The sequence below is a fragment of the Aulostomus chinensis genome, chromosome 13, assembly GCF_037954235.1.
Source record: "Aulostomus chinensis isolate RoL2024-O1b breed Wild chromosome 13, RoL_Achi_v1.0, whole genome shotgun sequence".
Taxonomy (NCBI): domain Eukaryota; kingdom Metazoa; phylum Chordata; class Actinopteri; order Syngnathiformes; family Aulostomidae; genus Aulostomus; species Aulostomus chinensis.
Genome location: NC_141332.1, coordinates 2,670,001 through 2,678,762, shown reverse-complemented (window position 1 = coordinate 2,678,762; position 8,762 = coordinate 2,670,001). Strand labels below are relative to the sequence as shown.

General features: G+C 41.3%; 1 long non-coding RNA gene across 1 annotated transcript; it reads right to left on the bottom strand.

Annotated features, from left to right (window-relative positions):
- Nucleotides 1-442: 442 nt before the first annotated feature.
- LOC147250483 (uncharacterized) lies at nt 443-6,770 on the bottom strand. Its single transcript, XR_015119003.1, has 4 exons — nt 6,653-6,770; nt 6,509-6,571; nt 6,207-6,307; nt 443-2,245 (listed from the first exon to the last, which is right to left on the bottom strand). It is a non-coding gene; the product is annotated as an uncharacterized LOC147250483 (long non-coding RNA).
- Nucleotides 6,771-8,762: the final 1,992 nt, after the last annotated feature.

Genomic DNA, 8,762 nt, shown 5'->3' with positions numbered 1-8,762 from the left:
AGTTTAGAAGATAATTGTATTCAAATGTATGTATTTCATGGATGTTCAACTGATCCTCAATGAATGTTTACCAGCAGTACACCCAAGAACATATCCTGGACTTTATTAAACGTGTGGGAGAAGGAGAGGAACAGAGGGTCTTTGAAAGATGAGAGACAGCAGGTGATTTTAAATATTCTAGATGAAAATATCACGCGCATGCATTCTTAGTGACCACTTAAAGAAGCACCTACATGACTTCTGTTTGAGGTTTTTAATCTGCATATTTATCCGCAGCACTTTGTAATTAATACTAAGAGTCATACATATATTTATTGATTAAAATCATGCAAAATTAGTATCCATATTTTGTAAATAACTAAATGCCATATATTGCAAAAAAGTAATAGGATTGAAAACTATAAATGCAGACCTTGGCCTATTCTTGGCAAAACCAACATGCCACAGTTGTTTGTTGCATTTGTCTCATATCAATGTGAAATTATCAGATGTTGTAAAATAATAACAAAAAACTGAAGGGTATTTGGAGAGTGTGTATCATCTACAAGGTGATGATGTCATCAGATCCACATTACTTTGAAAATAGAATCCATCCATCAGTTCTTGAGTTCTGCCACCAACAAATGGATAAGCGAAAGGAAAGCAACCATAGCTCCAATACACCTCCTGACTCCCTTACGGCCTTAATCTTCCAGCTGTTGCTCATCAGCGTGTTGATTTTAAACTCAATTAGTTGCACTTGCACCATGCTGCATCAACAGCTCTCCGACCATTACCACCGCCAGGCCTATGGTGGCAATCAGTGCAATAATGACCAGCTCAGTGGGTTTTGCAGACAATCAGACACCAAATTCTGCTAGACTTAAATCAGTGATGCTTTTGTCTGTGTAAACACCATCTTTTTGAACATTTACTGCATATTATAACCGTTCCAAATGACAACAGGTGCATGGTGCATTTTTGGGATGAGCCAGAAACTCAGATGAAAGCGTAGCGGCGTCTGTCATCGCACAGAACATAGATACTATTCCTCATTACAGAGTGTAGACACAATTTCTCTGTACAAAGGAAGTACTTCTCTAATTTGTGTTTTTTCACTGTTTAGGAATTATTCCTCCATCCAGCCATTTGTGTTTGGAACATGACAAATATGTAGAGGGCTTTAGGTCATGGGACCCGGTGGTGAGACAATAAATGCAGCAGCTTCTGAACAATCTCTATTATTTTCTTGAAACTAATTCAACAAATGACACTGACTTCCATGTTTAGCCACACCCACATTAGCTTAAGTCTCAGCCATTTCCATGTTAAGCCCCACCCATCCGACACAGACACAGATAATGTAGGTGGTTGTACAGATACAGATAGATATAGAAAATGGTGCACTATCTCATGCCTAATGATTTTATTCATCCATAATACTGACATGCTCATTTATGGTGCGCTTTGATGATTAACACTGATCGAGATAAAGCACTCTTTGATGGCTCTCACTCATTCACGTTGGACTAATGTAGACTTTATCACCACTGTAGCTGCTTTGACCTTTGAACTTCCTCTTTCAGTGGTGGCGCACATTTGCAAATGAATGGCAGCCACCTACATTTCAAACAGGATTCACGATGTTGGTTTTTATCCACTCAGTCTTTGATATTTGTTGGAAATGAATTAGCCTTTGTTACTTTGATCTAGTCTGAAGCTTGTATTGACGACTGCTGCGTGACACTGTGGCTTCCATTCACAGCTTTACACAACACACGGTGCGTAGCCAAGCCTTCATGATAATGAGTGCAAGTGAGTGAGAATCGAGCAAAGCCACATGCATTCATTCCCTTTTGTCAGAACATTCTAAACAACAATATTTCATCATGCACACCTGCTTTGTGCATATAAGAGTCTTTCTGGGGCTGGGGGGAGTCTTGGGGAATCAATGTCTGTGTGGTTAAACAAAGTCAAAATTTAGGCCAGGTGGAGCAACTCAGCTGGACGGCCCCAACACTGGAGACTAGGGATCAGCCGCTCAGGAAGCCAGAGCTGGAAGCGGAACTCCTCTGGCGGCAGGTGATAAGGGACAAGCACAGGTGGCTTGGCAAGCTGCAGCGCCACCTCAGATGACATGGGACACTGCAGCAATATGGGATCAGGCTCACAAGGTCACTTGGCCAGCTGCTGAAGCACAGGTTTAGGTTGTTGAGGCCACGGCACAGCCAGAACAGGAGACAGCCATGATGGGCCAGCTGGAGATCTTAAACAGAAAAAAAAGAGTTATCTCATCTGGTTTCCCTTCAGCATACTGAGGTCTTGGAGGCTAGAGGCCGGCTGATGAAGGCTGCAGCTGACAGCTAGCAATCTGATGGCTAGCTGATTGAAGACTAGCAGGCTGGGAAACAGGAGGCCAGCAGCCCAATAGGCAGTGTGAGCATCTGGGATATGAAAGTCTTTAGCCTGTCCAGGTAAAAAAAAAAAAAAAGTTCTTTAATGAAGGCTTGGAGGAAACTTTCTAACTTGCCAAACACAGAGCTGCTTCTCTGACTTCCTGAAAAGTAGCACCCTATCCCATTACATTGGAGGCACAGGAGGGTGAATGATAAATCATATAGTTCATCCTCAAATAATCCATCTGCTGGGTTCATGTTTGGCGAGCTCTTACTGTCATGAACCACCCAGAGGGCAACAGGGGAAAGAAACCTAAATGCAGATGACAAAGGCAGAGCTTTGCAGTTCAAAGGATTTAATGACTTATAGGCTTATGATGAGTCAGGCAGACAGTGGTCAAACTCGAGAATCAGTCCAGTGGGCACAAGGAAGTAAAACACAAGAAACACAAACATAAAGCTTGAAGACTGACAATGAGAACAGATGAACTGGTAACTAAACAGGGCTAAACAGGTCTTAAACACACTGAGAGTGATAAAGAGAACAGGTGAGAGATTTGAGACGGGGGGGCAAAAGTATCAGGATACTTGACAGGAAGTGTGATAACAGAAGAGACTATACAAGAGTTCACATTCAACAGGAAACTGACACGAAGACACAACTTAGAGAACTCAACAATGTAACACAAAACGATCTACACAGAGGAAGCAATAAACTCATCAAAGGTACACAGAGAAGACTTACGACAAGATGAAACCAAATTCTTACAACAAACCCATGACTGTGACAAAATTGTTAACAGAAACTAAAGACCAGGAAACAGAGTAAACCTGCGAGTAACTCAATACACATTAAACTAGACGGATCATGACGAAGACAGAATAAGAAGGGGGTATGTCTAGGTGGAGGACCACCATCACAGACTTCCCCGAAAGTTTCAGTATTTAAGCACATAGGGTGCCATAGAGTACATGCTCTTTGCCAGGCACTCACTTGCCTGCACTCAAAAAGGCTTGGCAACTCACCACATGTTTCCTACCTTGACCACATTACAAAGGCCAACAGACCAGAGCTCTGATGCATGTTATGTTCCACATATTCACCTTATGAGTAAAGGTGTTCATGCCTTACCCTGGGAAAAAGTGTTCCAACAGTCCAGTGAAATTTTGGGGTATCTGACACTCCTGATGATCCCCCGATTATGCGTGGTATTCATTCTGTCCTGTGATTTGTAGTGCAGTAGGTAACGGAGGCAGAGGTGGAGAATCGGCCTGGTTGGAAGCACCTTGGTTGCCAAATGCATCATCTCTTCAAAGCACGTATGCAGTCCTCACAAGTATAACATACACTCATTTAATTCTAATTCATCCTGTGGTTAATTAAATTTCTTTTCTTAAATAAATTGTTCATAATTTCACCTTCAGTCCCTGTCACCCTTGTTTTTTTTCATGGTCGTGACAATCCCAACTTCACTGAACTTACTTCTTTCCACAACTTTGCTTGATTTATAAGTTCCTACCCTCATATGAATGCACACAGTGGCATAATCTCTGGAGGAATCCCCCACAACCTCCTCTAAGATCATCCACTTCAGGAGGCGTGGCTGACCTAGGCCTGTCTCATAAATAAAGCCCAGACTTGACCATCAACACTGGCTGGGGAAATTGAAAAAAAAAAAAAAAAAAAAAAAGATTGTGGGTAATTCCCAGGTTTTGCTGCGACACACACACACACACACACACACACGTACTTATGTCCTTGTGAGGACTTTCATTGATGTAACACACTCCCTAGCCCCTAACCCTAAACCTAACCATCTCAACTGACTGCCTGAACCTAACCTTGAATCTAAACCTAACCTGAACCTGAGTCTAACCTTGACTCTAAAACCAAGTCTTGACCTCCAAACGGCCCTTTGAAGATGTGAGTACCGGCTAAATTGTCCTCACTTTCCAAAAATGTCCCCACTCTGTTGGTTAAATACGTTTTCTAGTCCTCAATATGTAGCAACACACACACGCACACACACACACACACAGTTGTTAGGCTTCAGTTTTTCACCAGCGTTGTACAGCACGACTGTCTGAACTTACAGGGTATTAGTCACCATGTTGCAGGCAGAAGTTGTCATTTCAGATAAACAGGAAGCCACATGAGTCAGTTTGGAGACGAACTGATGACAACAAATCATCACATGCACACCCACTCATTCACACTCCTTCCACCAATACTAACCCAAAATCACCCACAAATAACGTACTGTCATCATGTAATCATTCACATCTGTCAGTCCTTTCAAAGCAGCCTTGGAATTGCGTCAATATTTGTTGCATACGAATGTATTCTTTCTGCTGTCACAGCTCCCTCATTTGTGAGGCAAATGGTCTTTAAAGATGCTGATTAGCAGCGTGATGAATGTGATCGGCCCCCGAAACTGCTGAGTGATAAAATATGCCAGAGACTGATAAGGCGAGTGTCGTGTTATTGGTGGGCAGTCGTCTTCTCCTCTGTACTCAGAGGAGAAAGTGTTTAATAAATGGAGCCTGCACAGTCGTGGTCAGATCCAGTCCAAAGCCAATAAAAAAATGTAACATGAAGCAGAAATGCTGGTCGACTCCCACATCAATAAAATGTATTCCTGTAAAAATGGCATCTAATTAGAATGACAGCTGCTAATCAATCTGACAGTGACATTAGAGATGTCCAAACGATGGGACATGATGCAGGTTAACTGATTATTATTAATTTCCAGGGAAAAGTTAATTAAGTTTGGATGTTCACAGCGTGATACAGAGCAAGTTCACGTATGCCCTATTTGTCTTCAATTTTCAACAAAAAAAATTCTCAAAATAATTTTGCCAATGTCAAGTCAATGAATTCAGGGTTTCATTCCTGCTTTGTTCTTGGAGATTATTTGTAACCGACAACCTGCATTACAAACATACATTTAGGGTTGAAAAAGATGCGTACAAGCAGAGAGACGTCTCACGAAATTAAAGCTATCGAGAAGCATTTTTGGATGAGCTGATTCTCACTTCAGGACATCAGGATATCTCAGTATCTCACCAATCTTTCAGCATCTCACAACTCAGATTCAGAACATACCAAAGACATGCATGATGTGTTACTTCAGAGCTATTATTAAATGCATAGAGGACTGCATTGAAGCATGAGAAAAAATAGACCTGGGTGGAAAAAAGACGTCACAAGATGTAAGGCGTCTCGCACAACCAACGTGGTCAGTGTATCAACTGCCACTCACGTTACGCATTGCAGATGAACTCCTTGTGTTTCAGGCATTAGGATCATCTTCAGTCCCCTTTTTTTAGACCCTTGTGACCAATTATAAGATGAAAGCAGAATAAGTTGTATACAACTTTATGGGGCTATTTTTACAGTTGACACTTGTATCAACTGAGAATGATCTAAGTACACAAAAAAAAAAGCAGAAGTAAGTGTAGCCCCCTCACTCAATTCCTATGTTTTTAAGAAGAATCTATTTCACACTCAACCATAAACACTGTATTTTGCATGGGAGAGGAATTGGTGACGCTGCAAAATATAAACCTGAGTTTGTGTAGAAAATGGAATTCAAATGTAAGTGCAAAGAGGCCCAGTTAGCTTATAAAATAGCTATACTGTGTGTGAGCTTTAACTCCCATGCATGCCTTACCTTAAGATATCCTTCAAATATACACATCAATTAACAGGAAAAATACAGGGTTAAATGCAAAAATATTCACATTTATTTCACCTCCACAGAGTAAAGAAATAAAAATAAAAATACTTAATACCCAGGATTTTCTAAACCCGTCTGTGGTACCACCTACGTTGGCGCGCTGTTCGAGCTGGTGTGTAAACGTGGATTTGCGAGTGGTTCACACTCAGTCCCTTGGAAATTCAGAATGCTGTTATAGCCGTCGCCAGAGAGCTGAGGAAAAAAAAAAGAAAGAAAACAAAGTTGGTCCGCATGCCGAAGTCCCTGGCGCGCAAGTCCTGAGCACCCCTACTGAAGCAGCAGAAGCATGAGTGGCCAGCGTCCGAAGCACACTCACGTCAAAAAGACAAAACTTCTCATAAATGTACCGACTCACAATGTGCATAATGTAACAATTAGCATTCCACAACTCACTCAGGAACTTGAAAATATCACCCAACCTCGTATGTGCACCTTGACTCTGGTCTTCCTCTGCTCCTGCACAGTCGATGCTAATCAGCTAACAATTTAGCATGTATCACATTTAGGCCCATTGCCCAATTTAGCGGCAACACTCACCTGCACAGCCCGCGACAAAACACACACACACACTCAACTTGCAAGGAATTTCAAAACGAACTTTCACCACTGTATTGTCTCGCCATCTCTCAGCGTCGCTTGCCAGCAGGCCGCTCTGTGTCCTCGCTTCATCCTGAGATAAACCCCGCCTTCCCCAAAAAACCGACAGGTCACACTCCTCACCCTACCTTGACAGTGATTGGCGATATGATCGTGATACCTGTCACTCATGCAATTCAGGGGCAAAACGGACATGAGACGTTCATGGTCTGCTCTAATTGTGGAATATTTGAAAACTTTGACAAAAAAATACATTCCTTGAGATTATGCAGACGTTAACCAATGTAAATAAGAAATGAGGTGATATCTTACTTAATCAACATAAAAAATAACGCTATTTCACAGATATAAAAATTCTCCGAATGAACTCAAATTACGATGGCACTACATAAGTAAGCATTGATTCATGTTAAACTTATCCAAAAACTGGATTATAAATGAACTACAGCCGTGTTGTTTTTTTCAAATAATAATAATAATAATTGCATCGTTTAATGAGGTAGTTATTCTGATCAAAATGCTAAACTCAGTTGGATGTGATGTCTTGAGCAGAGGTTTCTAAGCTGAAATGGACTGAACACCTTTCTTCACCTCAGTGTTTCTGTAGTTTTTGTTGGTGTAGTTTGTTCTTCCTGGATTTGCTGCTCGTAACAGATGCTCAAGTGGTCAGTAAAAAGTTCAATAAAGGTAATAGTTATTAAGTTGAAACTTGAAACCACTGCTTTGTGAATTAGGTTGTAAATTACAGTTGTACAGCATAACTTTTTCCCCAATTAAGAATATGAGGCTTTTAGACACGGTCACTTCAGGAAACAAGCAAAGATCTGCTGTACATTGGGTTTGTAAGCAGCTGTAATTTGCTATTAAAAATATTCAATCATTATCGGGAAAAAAAATATTAGGACTTTATTTGGGGCGGCACGGTGGTGCAGTGGTAGCAATATTGCCTCACAGCAAGAATAGGTCTTTCTGTGTGGAGTCTCCATGTTCTCCCTGTTCCTGCTGGGTTCTCTCTGGTACTCCAGCTTCCTCCACAGTCCAAAGACATCAAAAGAGGAGTAGGCTGATTGATACTCTAAATTGACTGTAGGTGTGGCTTTGGCCCTGTGATGGACTGGCGACCCCTCCAGGGTGAACCCCGCCTCACATCCAAAGGCTGCTTACATAGGCTCCACCACCCCCCTTAACAGGATAAGTGACTAAATCTACCTTGATGCACTACCCTGGAAAACAGGAAGAGAGTCAAGTCACTCATTCATTCTCAGCAGCGCTGAAAGTATTGGTTTTTTTAACTCATTAATAATGAAACAATGATACAATTAATTGAATTTATAATATTATTACACTCACAAATAATAGCTAAGTTGAAGGATTTGGGGAGTTCTTAACAGGGAGCGGATTTGCATATTATTCATTCTTGCACATTACTAAAGACACCGTTGGGTGTATTTTAGAACACTTATTTCCAAAATAAAAATGTAAAATACCAGCACAGTCTAACTAAGGAACTGAGATCTTAAAGGGATAGAGAGAGAGAGAGAGAGAGAGAGAGAGAGAGAGAGAGAGAGAGAGTGAGAGAGAGAGAGAGAGATTTTCATTATTTTCAGTGCAATCAACACAATCGACTTGTTGGATCAGTAGAATGTGACATCACCTTCCGTGGAGATATGTTAAGATAAAGAAAGTGTGTGCTGTCACTTAAAAAAAAGGTTTAGTTAGTCAAAATAAAACTGAAGCCGGACTGTCCTCATGAGGGTTGTCTAACTCCACTTATATAGGCTATCGAAAGTCACTATTGGGCCAGCGACACTCATGTGACCTCAACAACTCTGAAACCCAGAGCTAGCATGTGACCAACGCCTCTGTAGAAGGTCACACCCAAGCTGAGCTAGAAAAGCCTGCAAGTCCCCACCAGTGACCTAGAACTGAAGAAGCATCTTAGATGAGAGGGGAATATCTCCAACGTGACTGAAACACTCCATTTGAGTACACAACAACACAATATATACCATAACTTGGATGACTGAGAATCTTCACCAACAAAAGTTTA